Source organism: Halichoerus grypus, chromosome X (genome assembly GCF_964656455.1).
Source record: "Halichoerus grypus chromosome X, mHalGry1.hap1.1, whole genome shotgun sequence".
Classification (NCBI taxonomy): Eukaryota; Metazoa; Chordata; class Mammalia; order Carnivora; family Phocidae; genus Halichoerus; species Halichoerus grypus.
The window spans coordinates 1067240-1091620 of record NC_135727.1 but is presented as its reverse complement, the minus strand read 5'-3'; positions in this window follow the sequence as shown (position 1 = coordinate 1091620).

Genomic DNA, 24381 nt, shown 5'->3' with positions numbered 1-24381 from the left:
CCCTCTAAACCCTTGTTGAGAGTTCTTATTGTGACTGAATGTTGTAGTTTGTCAAATGCTTTTCCTGCATCTATGAAAGTGATCATATGGTTTTTATCCTTTCTCTTGCTAATGTGAGGTACCACGTTGATTGATTTATGAATAGTGAATCATCCTTGCACCCTGGGAATAAATCCACCAAAAGCGAAATTAAGCTACTGGGACTACACCAAGATAAAAAGCTTTTGCACAGCGAAGGAAACCATCAACAAAACAAAAAGACAACCTACAAATGGAGAGAAGATATTTGCCGCTGATGCGTCCAATAAGGAGTTAATATTCAAAATATAAAAAGAAGTTATACAACTCAACACCAAAATAATAAATAATCCAGTTTTTACGAACGGGCAGATGACATGAATAGACATATTTGCAAAGAAGATACACAGATGGCCAACAGACAAATGAAAAGATGTTCAACGTCACTGGGCGTCAGGGAAATGCCAATCAAAAGGATGAGATACCGCCTCACACCTGTCAGAACGTCTAAAAGCACAAACACAAGACATAACAAGTGTTGGCGAGGATGTAGACAGAAAGGCAACTTCGTGCGCCCTGGGTGGGACTGCGAGCCGGTGCAGCTACCGCGGAAAACAGGGACGAGCTTAGTCAAGGGAGGGAGTCACGTGCCAGCGGCCTCACGAGAAGGCTCTGCGGGGGGCGGGGGGGGGGCGGGGGATGGTGCCTGCCCGCTAGGGAGCCCAAGTGACGTCAAGCACCGAGAGGCGGAGCTTCCTGAACTAGGCTCCACCTCCTCAAGGTCGGCTAGGTCCGGAAATGTCCGGCGCCACAGCGAGCCCGCGTTGGCGGGAACCGGCCCTGTGCGGGGCAGTCTGCGCAGGCGCCGTGGGCACTCCCAGCTGCCTTGCGCGGAGGGGCGGAGCTTCGCGAAGGCTCTGAGCGCCTGAGCCGCGAGCGGGGAGTGCGGGCGGCCTCGCGGTGGGCTGTGGGGAGCCATGCAGGCCCCAGACGAGCGCGACGAGCGCGACGACCGCGACGAGCGCGACGGCAGCGGGGGCGAGGACAGCGAGGCCAGCGAGGCCGGCGAGGCCGGCGCGGCGGGCGGAGCGGGCGCAGCGGGCGGCGCCGGCGGCCAGGACCGCCAGCCCAGCCCCGGAGCTGCTGGTTGCCGGGAGCGGCCCGGCAGCCCTGAGGGCGACGGTGGCCCCGGCGGCGGCGAGGGAGAAGAGGGCGAGGCGGCCGATGCCCCTGCTCAGGCCGGGCAGGCGGCGCAGGCCCTGCGGCCTGGTGGGGACGCGGCGCCCGTAGCTGTGGCCGCGGCAAGCCGCCTGCTGGAGTTGTATCCTTCCCACGGAGCGTCCCTGGGCGGGGGGCGCGGGGGGCGCGGGGGGCGGGCGGTCCCCAGGGGCCTGACGGGGCAGGGGGCAGCAGGGGCCGCGGGGGAGCGCGGGCGTCCCGGGGGGGAAGCGGGCCTCTGAGGGCTGAGGGGGCCTCGGGCCCCGGGAGACTCCGGAGCGGATGGTGCCTTAACCGCGTCCCCCCCGCACGCTCACGGTGCCTTTCCGGTCGCCCCTGGAGGCAGAGATGGCCCTCCGGTCCCTGGCCCCGCATGCCCAGCGCCACCGAGGGGTGGTTCAGAAGGAGCTCGCGGTGAACGGCAGCACCCTGGCAGTGTCAGTTGTCGCGGAGCAGGAGGCGGGGAGGGGCGGGGGCGGCAGGTGCCGGGCTCGCGTGTCCGTCCGAGGGGGCCGTCGTGGGGGCCCGGGCGCGCGGAGGGTGCGTGTGAGGAGGGGGCCGGCGCTCTGCCCCCCGCCGCGGCCCTCAGCCCGGAACCTCATGTTCGTGTTTGCTCACTTTCAGGAGATGGACCGCCGAAGACGCCATCTTCTTCCGAGTTTCGATCAACTGCTTCCTCGACCAGCTTTCCCTGGTGATGCGAAACATTCGGGGCTTTGGGCCCCCTCCTCCGGAAAGCCTAGGCCCAAGAGGGGGAGCTGAGGCCTAGTCTTGTGCCCCCTACTAGGCAAGGCACAGGGAGTCGGTACTTGGAGTTGATGGCCACTTTGTTACCAGGGTTTACTTTTTTGCCCGTGGGGGCCCTTGGTCCCCTTGATCTCTTTCCCTGTTGCTAGAGGATCGGGCGCTTGAAGTGTTTGTTACTGCAGAAAATAAAACTGCGCTACCATTTCTGTGTCTTGAGGTTCTTTTCAGCTACTGTGCCTCCGGATCGTCTTGCCTTTTCTCTTTCTCGCGTTGGAAGGGAGGTTGTGGGGGAGAGATTCCAATAGCACAAGGCTCTTGAAGACAACTTAGGGAGAGGAAAATCGGGCCCCATGTTCAGCACTAAATCCTGCCGACACTTTGGAGTGTCTTCTTGGTTGTATTTACACGTTAAACGTATAACAACATATAATGTGTAAATTTTCAAGTTTACCATTAACTTTTTTCCTGGTTTTTTTCTTTTCCATTTAACCTACTAGCTTTTCCAATCTCTAAAACCTCTTCAAAAAATGTTACTGAATAGATACATAAAATGCATTATAAGGTAATGTTGAACAGTTAAATCATTCCCAGTCTTTCCCCAGTTATGGGTAGTGATTCAGTGGAATTCTTGGGCATAAGTCTTTTTTTTTTTTTTTTTAAAGATTTTAGTTAGTTATTTGACAGAGAGACACAGCGAGAGAGGGAACACAAGCAGGGGGAGCGGGAGAGGGAGAAGCAGGCTTCCTGCGGAGCGGGGAGCCTGACGGGGGCTCGATCCCAGGACCCCGGGATCATGACCTGAGCCGAAGGCAGACGCTTCACCGACTGAGCCACCCGGGCGCCCCGGGGCATCAGTCTTTGCGTGAAAGGTTATTTCCTCAAGATCGATTCCAAGAGGTAGAATTACCGAGTTTTTACTTTTCGTGTTCTTCAGCTTCTCAACCTACAGTACACGATTGCTCTCCAGAAAATACGCCCTCCCTCCAGAATTCTGGTCTCCCCACATCACCACTAGGTTGGCTTGCTGCCAGAATAAAAACTTATTCTGAACGAGGGAAATAAACACAGAAACACCACAACAGGAATTTTGTGGCTTACTGGCCTTGTTTCAGAGCAAAGAAGCGCCGCAACAACCGGCTAGGCGTTTGCCTGGTGGGTCGGGGGGCGGTGTTGGTTGGCTAGCTCTCTCCAAATGCTTGCATCTTGGAACCTCCTTAAACTACTAGTAACATGTAGGTTCCGTTGGACTTTCTACCCACACGGCCATGATATCCGTAAGCAAAAGCAGTTTTAGATCTTCCTTTACAGTCGGCACGCCTTTTACCGGAAAATAAATAAATATGTGATGGAGTGATTACTCCTCCTCATGGGGTTGTATTTCCGTGCTTCTTTGCATGCCTCGTGATTTTAGATTGGATGCCAGGCGTTGTGTATTTGACCTTTGGTGCGGTGTCTTTTTTTCCTTTTTCTTCCTGAACATAAGCTTTGTTCTGGGATGCTGTTACTTGGAAACAGATTGGTTCTTTTACTACACTTGGTCTTAGCCAAAAGGCCGAGAAGCGATGACAGATTGGTTCTTTGGAGTCTTGCTTTTAAGAACTAGTGGGACCAGGGGCGCCTGGGTGGCTCAGCCGGTTACGCGCCCGACTCTCGGTTTCGGCTCAGGTCATGACCTCAGGGTCCTGGGATCGAGCCCCGTATTGGGCTCCATGATCAGTGGGGAGTCTGCTTGAGGATTCTCTCTCTCTGTCCCTCTGCCCCTCCCCCCCCTCAAGTAAATAAATAAATCTTAAGGGGGAAAAAAAAAAAAGAATTAGCGGGACCAGAGCAGCTATTGGTGTAGAATCCGTTTTTTTTTTTTTTCCCACACCACCGAGGCAAGACCTTTCTGAGTACCCTACCTGATGCCTCCTGAATCGTGAGGTTTCCCATTCTGGCTACTAGTCCCCGTCTTGCGTGAGCGCCGGGCACAGTTACCTTTCACCCTTGCGAGTGGTCCTTTCCTCGGCCTCAGCTACTTTGCTCACGCGCCTGTGCTGACCGGGGGTCTGCTGCTTACTCCAGCGGGACCCTCTGCGGATGTGCAGCGTTCTGTCCCTCTGCAGCTCTCTGGTCTCCGGTCCTCTGCCCTGCCAACTCAGCCTCCTGCACTCCCCGTTCTGTCTCCCCAAGTCAGGGATTCTGCTGGGCTGTATTCTTTTTTTTTTTAAAGATTTTATTTATTTGACAGAGAGAGAGAGATAACGAGAGCAGGAACACTAGCAGGGGGAGTGGGAGGGGGAGAAGCAGGCTTCCCGCCGAGCAGGGAGCCCGATGTGGGGCTCGATGCGGGGCTCGATCCCAGGACCCTGGGGTCATGACCTGAGCCGAAGGCAGACGCTTAACGACCGAGCCGCCCAGGCGCCCCTGCTGGGCTGTGTTTGCAGACACTCTCTCCAGACAGTAAGCTGCGGCAGTTCAGGGTTCATCTCGTTTCTTTTCCTTCTCCCAGGTCATCGCCCTTGATTACCTGATCGAACTTTTGTTTCCTGTATTTCGTGTATGTTTCTTGGGGGGTGTTTCATGTTTTTTTATTTCATAGGCCTCTGCCTTTGCAGAACTTGAAGAGCCCTGATGTGGGCTGAGAGGGGAGAACTGATGCTCATCGTGATGGTGGCGGTCATGATGGTGATGACAGTGGAGTTAATGAAAATGATGAGAACCTCACCTGACTAGATGCAGCAGCTGTAGCGGCTACAGCGGGGATCTGTCTCTCTCTTTCCGTCTCTGTCTCTCTGACTTTCTCTCATTCTCTCCCTCCTTTTTTTTTTTTCCTTTCATTCCCTTCTTTCCTTTCTTTCATCATTTTTAGACACTACTTATCGATGGAGAGATGAAAATTGAGCTCCTTTACTCCACTACTTACTACACTTCTTCACCTTATGCTCTCAGAATGGTTCTATTACATTCTACTCATTTTGGTTTTTTTTAAAGATTTTATTTATTTGAGAGAGAGAGGGAGAGAGTGCACAAGAGCAGGCGTGGGGGGGGGGAGGGGCAGAGGGACAAGCAGACTCCGGGCTGAGCGCAGAGCTCAATGCGGGGCTCGATCCCAGGACCCCAGGATCACGACCTGAACGGAAGGCAGACGCTTCACCGACTGAGCCACCCAGGCGCCCCCTCATTCCACTCATTTTAGGTATTTTTCCCCCTGAGGTTAAAAATCACCTTGATGACAATGGTAAATTTACAAACCATTTCCCTAAGTGTCTTCTCTCTCCTTTCTGTCGAGACTGGTTTCTCTCGAGGCTGGCTGACTGACTGCACAGCTGTCACCCTGGACATCCCCTCAGCTTTTCCTGGGTTGCGATTCCTATCCCGGAACATAGGTCTTTCTCCTTTCACTGTGTCTTACCGTTTTACCCCTTCTTGTTTAGATCCTGTTTGTTTAAGTCCGATCGATTGAGGCATAATTTATATACGACAGAGTTCACCCCTTTCAGGTGTATGTTTGTCCCATTGTCGTTGCTGAGTAGTATGCACCCACTGATGGATATTTTGATTGTTTTGAGGTTTTATTCATTATTAATAAAGAACATAGAAAACATGGCAAATGATATTAGCAACTCATTGGTAGAGAAAATACTGATGCCCGACATTACCAATAACAGAATCAAGTGTGTGTGTATATATATACATATATATATATATATATATATATATACATTCAGTTGATGAAGTTTAAAACACTGACAGTCTCCAATGTCAGTGTTTGGTCAGGGTTAGTTGCAAGCAGTCTCTTACACACTCTCAGCTGGAGTGTTTGTAAAACGTATTCAGAAATTCACTTGACATTATTTGTTAAAATTAAAGATGTGAATATACCTTGACCCAACTTTGGGAATCTATCATAGAGAAACTCTTGCATGATATTAATTCTAGCATCATTTGTCATGGTGAAAAATTGGAAAGAAGGCAAATGCACATCAACTGAGAAAGGTTCAGTAAGTCAAGGTACAACTGTCCTGGTGGAACATCACGCAGCAGTTAAAGAGCAAAGGAGATACCCGGGTACTAACATAGAAAGAGATTAAAACAAGCCGAGGGGGGGCGCCTGGGTGGCTCAGTCGTTAGGCGTCTTGCCTTCGGCTCAGGTCGTGATGCCAGCGTCCTGGGATCGAGCCCCACATCGGGCTCCCTGCTCAGCGGGAAGCCTGCTTCTCCCTCTCCCACTCCCCCTGCTTGTGTTCCCTCTCTCGCTGTCTCTCTCTCTGTCAAATAAATAAATAAAACCTTTTTTAAAAAAAGTAAGATAATTTAAACAGAGGGGTGTTGACAGACAAATCACCATACAGATTACAATTCATGAAACAGAATAGGAAATTTACAAACATACCTCATATATAAGAACAAATCAGCAGGCAAATGTTATCTAATACATGGTGCTGAGGAAAAAGGCAAAAATAATGTCAGCTCGGGGCGCCTGGGTGGCTCAGTCGTTAAAGCGTCTGCCTTCGGCTCAGGTCATGATCCCAGGGTCCTGGGATCGAGCCCCGCATCGGGCTCCCTGCTCAGCGTGAAGCCTGCTTCTCCCTCTCCCACTCCCCCTGCTTGTGTTCCCTCTCTCACTGTGTCTCTCTCTGTCAAATAAGTAAATAAAATCTTTAAAAAAAAAAAATAATAATGTCAGCTCTTCACAGCGAAATAATTCTTAGATGGATAAGAAGGGTTAAATATAAAACATGAAACTATTTTTAAAATATTATATTGATAATATGTGCTCAAGATGAAGCGAGCCTTCTGAATCAAAAAGGCAATGGAAAAGATCACACGTGAAAACTGATAGATTTATTGACATAAGAATAAAAAGACCATTGAAGAAACATTTGTCATCTGTATAACAAAATGTTAATATCCCATTAATTTTAAAAGTTTATTATAAAAGGTTAAAACATCCAACCCATGAAGATATTAAAAGAAAATGAACCAAAAAGATGAAAAGACAATTCACAGAGGGAGAAACAAAATGACTAATAAAAATATGAAAAAATCAGCCTCGTTAATAAACAAACATGAACTGAAACAATCAAATTACCACTTTCATTGATCAAAACAGCAATGTGATACAGTGAGTCTTCCTATACTGTGGGATGAGGTGCGATCTATAAACCTTTCTACACCCAATTGCCAAAAACATAGAGACTTAATACTGAATGGCCTGTCATAACCTCTCTGGGATAAATTCTTACGAGTGTAATTTGTGTTCTAATAATACATACATTTAAGTATTGGTAGATGATGTCAACATCATATAGGTATACAAATTTACCAGACCATCGCATTGTGTGAGCGTTCACCCCACCCCCACATCTGCACTGTCCCACATGGTAGTCATGGTGCTAGTGAGATGCACGTGTAAAATGCACATGGATTTTTGAAAACAGTGTGACTAGAATGCAAAATATCTCCTTAATACTTTTTGATTGACTACATGTTACAATAATAATATTTTAGATATGATTGGGTTCAATAAAACATATTGAAATTATTTTGTTCAAGTCTTCTTTTTGTCTCCCTTAATAAGTTCCCAAAGTTTTTCTCCCACACATTTTCTTGTTAAGCTTATTCCTGAGTATGTCATAGTCTTTACTGTTACTGTAAATGGTGCTTTGTTGACCCTTACTAGTTATTGCTTTATTTATGCACAGGGCCACTTTACTGAATGCACTTATTTGTAATAGTTTTTCAGTTGGATCACCTTGTGTTTTTCAGGTAAACAACTATATCAGCTTCAAATAATGATAAGTTTACCTCCTTCTTTTAGATATTTATACTTACATCTTTTTTACTTGTCTGGTTTTATTGTCTACTTACGCAATAATGTAAAATTATAGCGGTGATAAATGATATCTTTTGGTCCAGACTTTAATGGGGATGCTTCTGTTGTTCTTTGGATTTTGAGTTATTGATAGAAATATGTAATGTAACGGAAGAATCCCCTCATCTGATTATACCAAGGTTTTTTGTAAAGCAAAAAGGATATTTGATCTTGTTAGATACCTCTATAGTATCTGTGGAAAACTGATCATATGATTTTTCACTTTTGACCAATTAATATGGTGTATTATTTCCATAGATTTTCTAATATGGAACCATCCCTACATTCCCCAAATAAATCCCACTTAATCATGTATTAGTTTTTTTTTTAAGATTTTATTTATTTATTTGATAAAGAGAGAGACAACGAGAGAGGGAACACAAGCAGGGGCAGTGGGAGAGGGAGAAGCAGGCTTCCCTCTGAGTAGGGAGCCCGATGCAGGGCTCGATCCCAGGACCCTGGGATCATGAACTGAGCCAAAGGCAGACGCTTAATGACTGAGCCACCCAGGCGCCCCTGTTTTTCTTAGGTTTATTTGTGGTTTGTTCTCTAATCATTTGCGGTGGATACTTAATTTCTTTATTTTCATATTTTCTGGCTCATTCGCACAAGTATTTAAGGCTACACATTTTCCTCCTACCACTTTTTTAACCTTATTGCATGCCTTTGAACCCATAGTGTTTTCATTGTCCTTTTCTAGACACTCTTAAAGTTTATTCTGGATATAGGCTTTGAATCGAGATTTAAGGCAGTATTTAAAACTTTCCAGATGAGAGGGTGGTTTTCACTTTTTAAATTAATTTTTAGCATTATTGGATTTATGTATGTATGTATTTGTACTTTTTGGAAATTAAGGTTGTGGTCTGATATATGGTCACTTTTTAAGAATGCTCCATGGATAGTTGAAAAGTAGGTGTAGGGGCGCCTGGGTGGCTCAGTCAGTTAACCATCTGCCTTCAGCTCAGGTCATGATTCCAGGGTCCTGGGATCGAGCCCCGCATTGGGCTCCTTGCTCAGCAGGGAGTCTGCTTCTCTCTCTCCCTCTGCTGCTCCCCCTGCTTGTGCACTTGCTCTCTCTGTGTCAAATAAATAAATAAAATCTTAAAAAAGAAAAGAAGGTGCATTTGTTGTTTTCAGGGTAGAGATTTTTTTTTTCAGGGTAGAGATTTAAATACACCAATTTGATATGCCTCATCCACGATGTTATTTAGTTCTTCTGTCTTCTCCTCACGTTGCATTCTCTAGGCTTGTTTCTTCATTGGTAAAATGGGACAATGAAAGGACCTACCTCAAAGGATTATTGAGAGGATGACATGGGCATAGTTAATACTGAAGGCATTTAGAAGAGTGCATCTGGCTCTAGGTGTTCGATAAGTGCCGCCTCTCTGTAGGTTCGTCTGTCCATTTGGTCAGTCACAGGCTGACAGATAATTGCAAATTTGCTTCTGTGGACATTGCAAGGACAAGAAACAAAAGACTGATCATAAATCTGCAATTAGATCACATGACTGAATGAAAGAGGAGCGTAATAAAATAAGCCTTTTACAAGAAAAAGAATGCTTCTATGGTTTTTTGTCTTTCTTCTTGCAGTTCCTTTTCATTTTTGCTTTTGAATGTTGAAGATTTTTATTTTCCATATATATTCAAAACTGCTAGATTTTCACTGAGGTTTGAGCCCTTTATTCTTACAAGGTGTTCTTTCACCCCTCCACATGTAATACTTTTTGAATGAATTCGGCCATGTACACAAGTTCTTGATTCCTTGAATTTATTATCTTTGTTTTTATTCACCGCATGTGTCTGTGACCATTCTTTGATTCAGACAAGTTGAAAATAACTTTAGGTAGCTCTCTTGTATGGAGCATAAAATTGGGTTATGCATTGTGATCCGATTGAAACATCCTTTTTGTTTCTTTCATACGATAAGAAAACATAAAATTTATCATCGTAACCATTTTTAATTTTCATTTTTTTAAGTTTTTGTTTAAATTCTAGGGCGCCTGGGTGGCTCAGTTGGTTAAGCGACTGCCTTCGGCTCAGGTCATGATCCTGGAGTCCCGGGATCGAGTCCCGCATCGGGCTCCCTGCTCAGCGGGGAGTCTGCTTCTCCCTCTGACCCTCCTCCCTCTCCTGCTCTGTCTCTCATTCTCTCTCTCTCAAATAAATAAATAAAATCTTTTTTTAAAAAAAAAAATTCTAGTTAGTTCACATATAGTGTAATATTGGTTTCAGGGGTAGAATTTAGTGATTCATCACTTCCGTACAACACCAGTGCTCATCACAAGAGCCCTCCTTAATGCCCATCACACATGTAATCCACGCCCCCCTCCAGTAACCCTCAGTGTGTTCTCTATCATTAAGAGTCTCTTATGGTTTGCCTCCCTCTTCATCTTAACCACTTTGAAGTGTACGGTATAGTAGTGTTAACTACATGCACATTGTTGTGCAACAGACCTCTAGAACTTTTTCATCTTGCAAAACTGAAATTCTATGCCCATCTTTTAATAGATGAGTTTGGCCAATTCACACTTGTTGATCCAATAGATGGGTTTGGTGGTAGTTCTGTCATTGTATTTTATGTCATTCCCTCAGTTTTTAGTGCTCACTTAATTTTTAAATCTTTTGCTGAAAGATTGCTGTTTTCATCATTTTATTTTGTGTCTCTTCTGGTAATCTGGACAGTCTGAATTTTTTCTAGGGGTTACATTAATAACTACAGCTTTATATAACACATTTAATCCTGTCCTTGTTTATACTAACCTGTATAGAACTTCCTGTGATGATGGAAATGTTCCATACGTGTACTGTAAAATAAAGAAGCCACTAGCCACATGTGTAGGTAAGGAAGTGAATTTTTAATTTCAATTAATTACAGTTAAATAGCCACATGTGACTAGTGGCCACCATATAGGACAGTGCAGCTCTGGACAGCGTCTTCATTCTCTACAATGAGCATCAACTGTCCCTCCTTCCCTTTCCACAACCATTCAAGTTAATCACATTACAGTATTCTCTGAATATTTATCTTTGTACATTTAAATATACCTATACCTCAATTATTTGATGAAATGGCTTTAAATTATACCTAAGTTTTTCCTCCTGGCTACAAAATATGAGGAAATCAGGATATTTATAATACTCTCCACATTCTTTCCACTTTCCTCTCTCAATTATTTTGCTTATATCATTTCCACATTGTTAGGCAAAATAACATTAACTTCTACTTTATAACTGTAATTCTTACACTTGTGCTAGTTTTATTCCTAATACGTTTTTTTGGTAGCATAACATTTATATAGAAAAGTGCACAAATCCTATGTGTAGAGCTCTATATAGCCATGTAACCGCCACAGAAATCAAGAAACCAAACCATTCAAATCAATACCAGTGCCCCAGAGCTCACCTGTGCCGCTTCCCCAATACCTGCTCCCTCTGTCCTCCCCACAAGTGGCCATCCTGACTTTTAACGCCATAGAACATTTTTGCTTGTTTTTGAATGTTATGAAAATGGACTTGTATAGGATGTATTCTTTTGTGTCTGGTCTCTTCTGCTTATATTATGTTTTTAAGATACATGTATGTTGCTGCATGTAGCACTGGTTTTTACATAATAATCCATTATATGATTGTACCACAGCTTTTTTTTTTTTTTTTTAAGATTTTATTTATTTATTTGACAGAGAGAGACACAGAGAGAGAGGGAACACAAGCAGGGGGAGTGGGAGGGGGAGAAGCAGGCTTCCCGCCGAGCAGGGAGCCCGAGGTGGGGCTCGATCCCAGGACCCCGGGATCATGACCTGAGCCGAAGGCAGACACGTAATGACTGAGCCACCCAGGCGCCCCTGTACCACAGCTTTTTTCATCCATTCTAGTGCTTCTGGAATTTTTCTATTTTTGACTATTATAAGTAATGTCTCTACGGATTTTTTGTTTTAAAAATTTTTATACACATGCATATATGTACAAATACGCAGTTCTGGTATTACTGGTGAAGGAGTTTTCAGGTTATTTTATTCATAATTTTGCTGGAACCACAAAGTCCCCCTATGACACATTTAACCAGGTCACTGTAATTACAGCACATTACATGGTTAGGGAATGAGGAAAATTACTCTACCATGTAGCAGAGTAGTGGATATGGCAAAAAATGCCAAGATATGTGGCTGCAAAGTTGATGTCCAAAATCAAACACAAGTTTCGTGTCCTCACGGGAAGGTAGGGTTCATTAGCCAGGACACCAGCAATTGTGTCATAAGGGACAAACCCAACCCAGAGATGTGACTGGAGAAAAAGTTTAAATTTAAGAGTCAGAAGCCAGAGTGAAACCAAGCTTGAAAGAGTACGTAAAGAACAATGGTGAGGGGCACCTGGGTGGCTCAGTCGGTTAAGTGTCTGCCTTTGGCTCTGGTCATGATTCCAGGATCCTGGGATTGAGCCCCACATGGGGCTTCCTGCTCAGTGGGGAGCCTGCTTCTCCCTCTGCCTCTGCCCCTCCCCTCGCTCGTGCTCTCTCTCTCCAATAGATAAATAAAATCTTTAAAAATAAAATTTTAAAAAAGAACAATGGTGAAATTATCTGAGTTACTCAAGTGAGAAGAAAAAGAAAGCTGGTCTTGACCTTGCTTATTACAGAAAACTAAATTTCCAAAAGAATCAAAGTTTAAATGGTGGGAGATGAAAGCATACAATTAAATAGAAAATATGAAACCATAAAAATAAAAGGAGAAAACACTGATGAAGGATTTTAACATACAATACAAAACCCATAAGCCATGAATGAATAAAAATTGTTCAATATCTGATTATAAAGAAATGTTAAATTTATTTATGGCAGAAAATATCACTAAAAACATCACAATGAGAACAACTGGGAAAATTATTTGTAAGTCAAATAGTTAACAAAGCACAATAAAAAATCCAGAATCCCCACCTCCCCAAAAATCAATCTCTAATTACGTAAAAAATGTTGGATTCTGGGGTGCCTGGGTGGCTCAGTCGTTAAGCGTCTGCCTTCGGCTCAGGTCATGATCCCGGGGTCCTGGGATCGAGCCCCGCATCAGGCTCCCTGCTCAGTGGGAAGCCTGCTTCTCCCTCTCCCACTCCCCCTGCTTGTGTTCCCTCTCTCACTGTGTCTCTCTCTGTCAAATAAATGAATAAAATATTTAAAAAAAAAAAATGTTGGATTCTACTATGGAATAAAATACCAAAAATAAGATGAAAATACAAATAACCAATTACAAAAGGATTTGTAACCCAAATATTAAACTAAGGCTAATATCACTACAATGCAAATAACTCTTAGAAACCAATACACAAAAGACAACAACCCAGTGGAAAATTGTACAAATGACAGGAAAATGGCATTTATGGAATAAGAATTTTAAACAGTGATTTAGTACATGGTATGATCCTTTTATATTAATAAAAATATATAAAAGCAAGTTAACACATCCTAAGGAAAAATCTGGAAGAATACACTGACACTCGGTCATGGTGGCTAGTGCAGGAACTGAGACCACTAGAAATACTTGCCTCTAACTTACACATTTGTGTAAAGGCCGTATGTCTTTTTTTTTTTTTTTTTAAGGTTTTGTTTATTTATCTGACAGAGAGAGACACAGCGAGAGAGGGAACACAAGCAGGGGGGGGGTGGGAGAGGGAGAAGCAGGCTTCCCGCGGAGCAGGGAGCCCGATGTGGGGCTCGATCCCAGGACCCCAGGATCATGACCAGAGCCAAAGGCAGACGCTTAACGACTGAGCCACCCAGGCGCCCCTGCTGTATGTCTTTTATATTAAGCATATACTACACTTGTAAGAAAGGTTAAAAGTATAAATAAATACAGAATTGTAAATACATTATGATTCCAGGTTTGTTTCCCTGCTTTAAATATGCATGCACATACATTTGTAATTCATAAAGAAACCTGAGGGAAACCATTAAAATGTTCACAGTGGTTCTCTCTAGGTGGTGAGAGAGTGGAGGGTATTTTTTGGTCATTCTACAAGTTTCTGTAATTCTGCAACTATGTCCAATGACCATGTTTTGCTTCCATAAACTGAAACTAAAATCCAAAAAACCACAACATTTTATAACCAAAAATGCAACAAAAATATTTTATCTTTGCTGGAATGGGGAAAAATCTGGCACACCAAATGGACCATCTACACTAAATTTCTTTTTTTTTAAAGTAAGCACTACACACAACATGGGGCTTGAACACCCAAGATCGAGTTGCATGCTTGGGGCCCCTGGATGGCTCAGTCTTTGGAGCATGTGACTCTTGATCTTGGGTCATGAGTTCAAGCCCCATATTGGGCATGGAACCTATTACGAAAAAATAAAAGTCGCATGCTCTACTGACTGAGCCAGCCAGGTGCTCCCCCACTCCGCCGTCTACACTAAATTTCAAACTCTTAAGTGATTGGATTCACCCCAAAGCATCAGGCATGTGCCAGCTTCAGTGTGAAGGAGTGCAGCCTGGATTTAACTTGACAAATGTCTGGCCCACGGGAGTCACTCAGGGAGTGTTGGTTGAATGAGAAAATGAAAGTGATAACAGCAGAAATTCTGGGCTGAGGCTGAACTGGACACCTGCCATCTCCTCCCACTTGAAGGGGTGGAGAAGACAAGGCATCTTTGTTCAGAAGTGAAGTTGCTGTGACCAAGCCAGACCTTTCTCCAGCTGGGGAGAATAGGAATATGAGAATGATGTTGTGACATCTACTAATGAAATTCATAACATTAGCTGGTGAAAGGAGAGACACTATTCTATACATTTAAAGGATGCTAAAATAGCACTTTTAAATCCAATGTCCCCACCTGACCCTGAAAACCCTTGGTGGGACTGGAATTGAAGCCTGATCTCAAACAGCAGAGTCTGGATGTCCTTTCCCTGAGCAAGCCACCTCACCCACACGTCTCCCCTCCCACCCTGTCTCTCTGGAACTCATACTTGTGCTCAATCTCTACTCAAGGCATTCATCTACGCTCAGCCCTCAAGGAAGCTTGGCTCCATCCTGGAGGACACTGTCTTCTCACTGCCCTCTCCTCAACACCATACACCTCGGGGTAGGAGCTTCAGTGTGCCTCCCCCAGGGCTGTTCTCCTGTCCCATATTCCTTCCTCCTTTAAAAAAAAAATCACTCTGGGAATTTTATGATTTCAGGTCTCACATTTATATATATATATATATATATATATATATATATATATATATATATATTTTTTTTTTTTTTTTTTAGAGAGCTAGAGGGGAGGCAGGAGGGACAGAAGGAGAGGGAGAGAGAGGCTCTTAAGCAGGCTCCACACCCAGCATGGAGCCCCACACGGGGCTCAATCTCACAGCCCTGAGATCATGACCTGAGCAGAAATCGAGTCGGACGCTTAACCGACTGAGCCACCCAGGCACCCCTCACATTTAGATCTTTAAGCCATTTTGAGTTTATTTTTTGTCGGTGCTATAAGAAAGTGGTCCAATTTCATTCATTTGCATGCAGCTGTCCAGTTTTCCAAGCACCATTTGTTGAAGGGAACGTCTTTTCCTCATTGGATATTCCTACCTCCTTTGTCATAGATTAATTGACCATAATCTCATGGGTTTATTTCTGAACACTCTATTCTGTTCTATTGATCTACGTGTCTATTTTTATATCAGTACCATACTGTTTTGATCACTACATCTTTGTAGTATATCTTAAAATCTGGGACTGTGATATCTCCAGGTTTGTTCTTCTTTTTCAAGATTGCTTTGGCTCCTCGGGGTCTTTTATAGTTCCATAAAATTTTGGGATTATTTGTTCAGTTATGTGAGAAATGCAATGCTATTTTGATAGGGATTGTATTACATCTGTAGGTTGTTTGGGGTAGTATGGACATTTTAACAATACTGGTTCTCCCAAGCCATGAGCATGGATGGAATAGCTTTCCATTTGTTTGTGTCATCTTCAATTCCTTTCATCAGTGTTTTATAGTTTTCAGAGTACGAGTCTTTCACCTCCTTGGTTAAGTTTATTCCTAGGTATTCTATTCTTTCTGGTGCAATTGTAAATGGGATTGTTTTCTTAATTTCTCTTTCTGCTACTTCATTACTAGTGTATAGAAATGCAAGGGATTTCTGTATATTAATTTTATATACTATGACTTTACTGAATTCCTTTATCAGTTTTAGTTTTTTGGTGGAGGCTTTATGATGTTGAGGTATGTTCCCTCTAAACCCTTGTTGAGAGTTCTTATTGTGACTGAATGTTGTAGTTTGTCAAATGCTTTTCCTGCATCTATGAAAGTGATCATATGGTTTTTATCCTTTCTCTTGCTAATGTGAGGTACCACGTTGATTGATTTATGAATAGTGAATCATCCTTGCACCCTGGGAATAAATCCACCAAAAGCGAAATTAAGCTACTGGGACTACACCAAGATAAAAAGCTTTTGCACAGCGAAGGAAACCATCAACAAAACAAAAAGACAACCTACAAATGGAGAGAAGATATTTGCCGCTGATGCGTCCAATAAGGAGTTAATATTCAAAATATAAAAAGAAGTTATACAACTCAACACCAAAATAATAAATAATCCAGTTTTTACGAACGGGCAGATGACATGAATAGACATATTTGCAAAGAAGATACACAGATGGCCAACAGACAAATGAAAAGATGTTCAACGTCACTGGGCGTCAGGGAAATGCCAATCAAAAGGATGAGATACCGCCTCACACCTGTCAGAACGTCTAAAAGCACAAACACAAGACATAACAAGTGTTGGCGAGGATGTAGACAGAAAGGCAACTTCGTGCGCCCTGGGTGGGACTGCGAGCCGGTGCAGCTACCGCGGAAAACAGGGACGAGCTTAGTCAAGGGAGGGAGTCACGTGCCAGCGGCCTCACGAGAAGGCTCTGCGGGGGGCGGGGGGGGGGCGGGGGATGGTGCCTGCCCGCTAGGGAGCCCAAGTGACGTCAAGCACCGAGAGGCGGAGCTTCCTGAACTAGGCTCCACCTCCTCAAGGTCGGCTAGGTCCGGAAATGTCCGGCGCCACAGCGAGCCCGCGTTGGCGGGAACCGGCCCTGTGCGGGGCAGTCTGCGCAGGCGCCGTGGGCACTCCCAGCTGCCTTGCGCGCGGAGGGGCGGAGCTTCGCGAAGGCTCTGAGCGCCTGAGCCGCGAGCGGGGAGTGCGGGCGGCCTCGCGGTGGGCTGTGGGGAGCCATGCAGGCCCCAGACGAGCGCGACGAGCGCGACGAGCGCGACGAGCGCGACGGCAGCGGGGGCGAGGACAGCGAGGCCAGCGAGGCCGGCGAGGCCGGCGCGGCGGGCGGAGCGGGCGCAGCGGGCGGCGCCGGCGGCCAGGACCGCCAGCCCAGCCCCGGAGCTGCTGGTTGCCGGGAGCGGCCCGGCAGCCCTGAGGGCGACGGTGGCCCCGGCGGCGGCGAGGGAGAAGAGGGCGAGGCGGCCGATGCCCCTGCTCAGGCCGGGCAGGCGGCGCAGGCCCTGCGGCCTGGTGGGGACGCGGCGCCCGTAGCTGTGGCCGCGGCAAGCCGCCTGCTGGAGTTGTATCCTTCCCACGGAGCGTCCCTGGGCGGGGGGCGCGGGGGGCGCGGGGGGCGGGCGGTCCCCAGGGGCCTGACGGGGCAGGGGGCAGCAGGGGCCGCGGGGGAGCGCGGGCGTCCCGGGGGGGAAGCGGGCCTCTGAGGGCTGAGGGGGCCTCGGGCCCCGGGAGACTCCGGAGCGGATGGTGCCTTAACCGCGTCCCCCCCGCACGCTCACGGTGCCTTTCCGGTCGCCCCTGGAGGCAGAGATGGCCCTCCGGTCCCTGGCCCCGCATGCCCAGCGCCACCGAGGGGTGGTTCAGAAGGAGCTCGCGGTGAACGGCAGCACCCTGGCAGTGTCAGTTGTCGCGGAGCAGGAGGCGGGGAGGGGCGGGGGCGGCAGGTGCCGGGCTCGCGTGTCCGTCCGAGGGGGCCGTCGTGGGGGCCCGGGCGCGCGGAGGGTGCGTGTGAGGAGGGGGCCGGCGCTCTGCCCCCCGCCGCGGCCCTCAGCCCGGAACCTCATGTTCGTGTTTGCTCACTTTCAGGAGATGGACCGCCGAAGACGCCATCTTCTTCCGAGTTTCGATCAACTGCTTCCTCGACCAGCTTTCCCTGGTGATGCGAAACATTCGGGGCTTTGGGCCCCCTCCTCCGGAAAGCCTAGGCCCAAGAGGGGGAGCTGAGGCCTAGTCTTGTGCCCCCTACTAGGCAAGGCACAGGGAGTCGGTACTTGGAGTTGATGGCCACTTTGTTACCAGGGTTTACTTTTTTGCCCGTGGGGGCCCTTGGTCCCCTTGATCTCTTTCCCTGTTGCTAGAGGATCGGGCGCTTGAAGTGTTTGTTACTGCAGAAAATAAAACTGCGCTACCATTTCTGTGTCTTGAGGTTCTTTTCAGCTACTGTGCCTCCGGATCGTCTTGCCTTTTCTCTTTCTCGCGTTGGAAGGGAGGTTGTGGGGGAGAGATTCCAATAGCACAAGGCTCTTGAAGACAACTTAGGGAGAGGAAAATCGGGCCCCATGTTCAGCACTAAATCCTGCCGACACTTTGGAGTGTCTTCTTGGTTGTATTTACACGTTAAACGTATAACAACATATAATGTGTAAATTTTCAAGTTTACCATTAACTTTTTTCCTGGTTTTTTTCTTTTCCATTTAACCTACTAGCTTTTCCAATCTCTAAAACCTCTTCAAAAAATGTTACTGAATAGATACATAAAATGCATTATAAGGTAATGTTGAACAGTTAAATCATTCCCAGTCTTTCCCCAGTTATGGGTAGTGATTCAGTGGAATTCTTGGGCATAAGTCTTTTTTTTTTTTTTTTTAAAGATTTTAGTTAGTTATTTGACAGAGAGACACAGCGAGAGAGGGAACACAAGCAGGGGGAGCGGGAGAGGGAGAAGCAGGCTTCCTGCGGAGCGGGGAGCCTGACGGGGGCTCGATCCCAGGACCCCGGGATCATGACCTGAGCCGAAGGCAGACGCTTCACCGACTGAGCCACCCGGGCGCCCCGGGGCATCAGTCTTTGCGTGAAAGGTTATTTCCTCAAGATCGATTCCAAGAGGTAGAATTACCGAGTTTTTACTTTTCGTGTTCTTCAGCTTCTCAACCTACAGTACACGATTGCTCTCCAGAAAATACGCCCTCCCTCCAGAATTCTGGTCTCCCCACATCACCACTAGGTTGGCTTGCTGCCAGAATAAAAACTTATTCTGAACGAGGGAAATAAACACAGAAACACCACAACAGGAATTTTGTGGCTTACTGGCCTTGTTTCAGAGCAAAGAAGCGCCGCAACAACCGGCTAGGCGTTTGCCTGGTGGGTCGGGGGGCGGTGTTGGTTGGCTAGCTCTCTCCAAATGCTTGCATCTTGGAACCTCCTTAAACTACTAGTAACATGTAGGTTCCGTTGGACTTTCTACCCACACGGCCATGATATCCGTAAGCAAAAGCAGTTTTAGATCTTCCTTTACAGTCGGCACGCCTTTTACCGGAAAATAAATAAATATGTGATGGAGTGATTACTCCTCCTCATGGGGTTGTATTTCCGTGCTTCTTTGCATGCCTCGTGATTTTAGATTGGATGCCAGGCGTTGTGTATTTGACCTTTGGTGCGGTGTCTTTTTTTCCTTTTTCTTCCTGAACATAAGCTTTGTTCTGGGATGCTGTTACTTGGAAACAGATTGGTTCTTTTACTACACTTGGTCTTAGCCAAAAGGCCGAGAAGCGATGACAGATTGGTTCTTTGGAGTCTTGCTTTTAAGAACTAGTGGGACCAGGGGCGCCTGGGTGGCTCAGCCGGTTACGCGCCCGACTCTCGGTTTCGGCTCAGGTCATGACCTCAGGGTCCTGGGATCGAGCCCCGTATTGGGCTCCATGATCAGTGGGGAGTCTGCTTGAGGATTCTCTCTCTCTGTCCCTCTGCCCCTCCCCCCCCTCAAGTAAATAAATAAATCTTAAGGGGGAAAAAAAAAAAAGAATTAGCGGGACCAGAGCAGCTATTGGTGTAGAATCCGTTTTTTTTTTTTTTCCCACACCACCGAGGCAAGACCTTTCTGAGTACCCTACCTGATGCCTCCTGAATCGTGAGGTTTCCCATTCTGGCTACTAGTCCCCGTCTTGCGTGAGCGCCGGGCACAGTTACCTTTCACCCTTGCGAGTGGTCCTTTCCTCGGCCTCAGCTACTTTGCTCACGCGCCTGTGCTGACCGGGGGTCTGCTGCTTACTCCAGCGGGACCCTCTGCGGATGTGCAGCGTTCTGTCCCTCTGCAGCTCTCTGGTCTCCGGTCCTCTGCCCTGCCAACTCAGCCTCCTGCACTCCCCGTTCTGTCTCCCCAAGTCAGGGATTCTGCTGGGCTGTATTCTTTTTTTTTTTAAAGATTTTATTTATTTGACAGAGAGAGAGAGATAACGAGAGCAGGAACACTAGCAGGGGGAGTGGGAGGGGGAGAAGCAGGCTTCCCGCCGAGCAGGGAGCCCGATGTGGGGCTCGATGCGGGGCTCGATCCCAGGACCCTGGGGTCATGACCTGAGCCGAAGGCAGACGCTTAACGACCGAGCCGCCCAGGCGCCCCTGCTGGGCTGTGTTTGCAGACACTCTCTCCAGACAGTAAGCTGCGGCAGTTCAGGGTTCATCTCGTTTCTTTTCCTTCTCCCAGGTCATCGCCCTTGATTACCTGATCGAACTTTTGTTTCCTGTATTTCGTGTATGTTTCTTGGGGGGTGTTTCATGTTTTTTTATTTCATAGGCCTCTGCCTTTGCAGAACTTGAAGAGCCCTGATGTGGGCTGAGAGGGGAGAACTGATGCTCATCGTGATGGTGGCGGTCATGATGGTGATGACAGTGGAGTTAATGAAAATGATGAGAACCTCACCTGACTAGATGCAGCAGCTGTAGCGGCTACAGCGGGGATCTGTCTCTCTCTTTCCGTCTCTGTCTCTCTGACTTTCTCTCATTCTCTCCCTCCTTTTTTTTTTTTCCTTTCATTCCCTTCTTTCCTTTCTTTCATCATTTTTAGACACTACTTATCGATGGAGAGATGAAAATTGAGCTCCTTTACTCCACTACTTACTACACTTCTTCACCTTATGCTCTCAGAATGGTTCTATTACATTCTACTCATTTTGGTTTTTTTTAAAGATTTTATTTATTTGAGAGAGAGAGGGAGAGAGTGCACAAGAGCAGGCGTGGGGGGGGGGAGGGGCAGAGGGACAAGCAGACTCCGGGCTGAGCGCAGAGCTCAATGCGGGGCTCGATCCCAGGACCCCAGGATCACGACCTGAACGGAAGGCAGACGCTTCACCGACTGAGCCACCCAGGCGCCCCCTCATTCCACTCATTTTAGGTATTTTTCCCCCTGAGGTTAAAAATCACCTTGATGACAATGGTAAATTTACAAACCATTTCCCTAAGTGTCTTCTCTCTCCTTTCTGTCGAGACTGGTTTCTCTCGAGGCTGGCTGACTGACTGCACAGCTGTCACCCTGGACATCCCCTCAGCTTTTCCTGGGTTGCGATTCCTATCCCGGAACATAGGTCTTTCTCCTTTCACTGTGTCTTACCGTTTTACCCCTTCTTGTTTAGATCCTGTTTGTTTAAGTCCGATCGATTGAGGCATAATTTATATACGACAGAGTTCACCCCTTTCAGGTGTATGTTTGTCCCATTGTCGTTGCTGAGTAGTATGCACCCACTGATGGATATTTTGATTGTTTTGAGGTTTTATTCATTATTAATAAAGAACATAGAAAACATGGCAAATGATATTAGCAACTCATTGGTAGAGAAAATACTGATGCCCGACATTACCAATAACAGAATCAAGTGTGTGTGTATATATATACATATATATATATATATATATATATATACATTCAGTTGATGAAGTTTAAAACACTGACAGTCTCCAATGTCAGTGTTTGGTCAGGGTTAGTTGCAAGCAGTCTCTTACACACTCTCAGCTGGAGTGTTTGTAAAACGTATTCAGAAATTCACTTGACATTATTTGTTAAAATTAAAGATGTGAATATACCTTGACCCAACTTTGGGAATCTATCATAGAGAAACTCTTGCATGATATTAATTCTAGCATCATTTGTCATGGTGAAAAATTGGAAAGAAGGCAAATGCACATCAACTGAGAAAGGTTCAGTAAGTCAAGGTACAACTGTCCTGGTGGAACATCACGCAGCAGTTAAAGAGCAAAGGAGATACCCGGGTACTAACATAGAAAGAGATTAAAACAAGCCGAGGGGGGGCGCCTGGGTGGCTCAGTCGTTAGGCGTCTTGCCTTCGGCTCAGGTCGTGATGCCAGCGTCCTGGGATCGAGCCCCACATCGGGCTCCCTGCTCAGCGGGAAGCCTGCTTCTCCCTCTCCCACTCCCCCTGCTTGTGTTCCCTCTCTCGCTGTCTCTCTCTCTGTCAAATAAATAAATAAAACCTTTTTTAAAAAAAGTAAGATAATTTAAACAGAGGGGTGTTGACAGACAAATCACCATACAGATTACAATTCATGAAACAGAATAGGAAATTTACAAACATACCTCATATATAAGAACAAATCAGCAGGCAAATGTTATCTAATACATGGTGCTGAGGAAAAAGGCAAAAATAATGTCAGCTCGGGGCGCCTGGGTGGCTCAGTCGTTAAAGCGTCTGCCTTCGGCTCAGGTCATGATCCCAGGGTCCTGGGATCGAGCCCCGCATCGGGCTCCCTGCTCAGCGTGAAGCCTGCTTCTCCCTCTCCAGCTTCCCCCCTGCTTGTGTTCCCTCTCTCGCCGTCTCATGGCACATTCCTATTTCTGTAATATGCTCCCACCACGTGAACGTGTGGGGAAATGCATAGCAACTACCTGGAACAAGCCACCTCCACTCCAAGAATGTTCATCGCTAACAATCACGTTATGGAAAGAAACGTTCACCTTTTAAATTTCAGACTTGCATGTTATTTAAATATGTCCCTCGAGTATATATTACATTAGAAATAAATATTCTCGGGGCGCCTGGGTGGCTCAGTCGGTTAAGTGTCCAACTCTTGATTTCGGCTCAGGTCATGATCTCAGGGTCCTGGGATTGAGCACCACGCTGAGCTCCGCGCTCAGCCCAGAGTCTGCTTGTCCCTCTCCGTCCCCTCCTCCTCCTCCTCCCTCTCTCTCTCTCTGTGTCTCTCTCTCAAATAGGTAAATAAAATCTCAAAAAAAAAAAAAAAAGAAAAAGAAAAGTATTTTCCTTTTGCACAATAGTCCTGTGTCCTATTAAGTTAAGGAATCATCTTTCCTAGACTCATTCTTTTAAAATACTGGGGAAAGATTTTGAGTTTGATGAAATATCTGTCACCACCATAGTGGACATCTGTTGGTTCTGTCACCCAGCATCCATTCCCCTTCTCCCGGTACCAGTATCCTTATCTTACCCCTAGAAGACCCCCATTTTCCTTCCCCTCAGCAGTTATGATTCTGAGAGAACTGACTTCACTTCTGATTCCAGGGGTGGGCCTGTGGCTCAGGCCTGGCCCATCAGAGCGCTGCTTTCCTATGGCCATGGTGACCCCATCCAAGCCAGTGATACTTTGGGGCCTGCGGGGAGGGGGGGAGAGGGGGCAGGCTGACACTGGACAGAGAGGAAGTAGGAGCAGGAAGGCGCATCTCAGAGAACCAAATCCTGGATCCAGCCATGCCCGAAGATAGGAACGTTCAGTTACACAGATCAGAAATTCTCCCTTTGGCTTAAGCCAACGTGAATACTTTTTATTGCGTTTCTTTGTTTCTTTCTTCACTCGCAGTAGAAAAGGCTTGACCATTATTGCATTGAGGAATCATAGTTTTACTTCTTATTTAACCTGAGAATGTGGCTCTCCTTTCTTTTAACAGAGAAACCGGCCTATTTTATTTTACTAAAGCATTGGCTCTTTGCTGATGAGTCATCGAGCCTTATCATGGTAGGAAAGGAGACAAATGAGTCTTCTGTAAGCATCCAGAGCGGGAGGGGAAGCACAGCAAAGGGCGGCTGGAGGAAAGGGACAAGAAGAAGGGGCACTGGGACCCACCCTTTCCAGATGGGGCTCCCAAGACTGGCCCAGAATCGTGGGGCTGGATCATCAAGAGACCAGAACACAGTCTGAGCCTCCCTCCCTCACCCAGCAAAGCCCAGAGTTAGTCCACCGCCTTGGCCCCACAGATGGACTGCTGAAGCTGCTGGGCGGCGCTAACACCCAAGTCAGGTCACAAAACTCCTCTATCCCAAACCCTCCCTGGGCTCCCCTCTCGCTCAGAGACAAAGACAGAGCCCTTTACAGTGGCCACAAAGTCGGATGTGACTCGGGCACCCCCGCCCTGCCCCCCCGCCATCTTCTCTGGCCTCCTCCCCTCTCCTCTCCACCCTGCTCCCTCCCATCCAGCCACACTGGCCTCCTCCCCTCTCTGAAACACGCCAGGCCCACACCTGCCTCAGGGCCCTTGCACTGGCTCTTTCCCCGTCTGGAACTCTCTTCCCCCCGCGTTCCAGCTGGCTCACTCAAATAT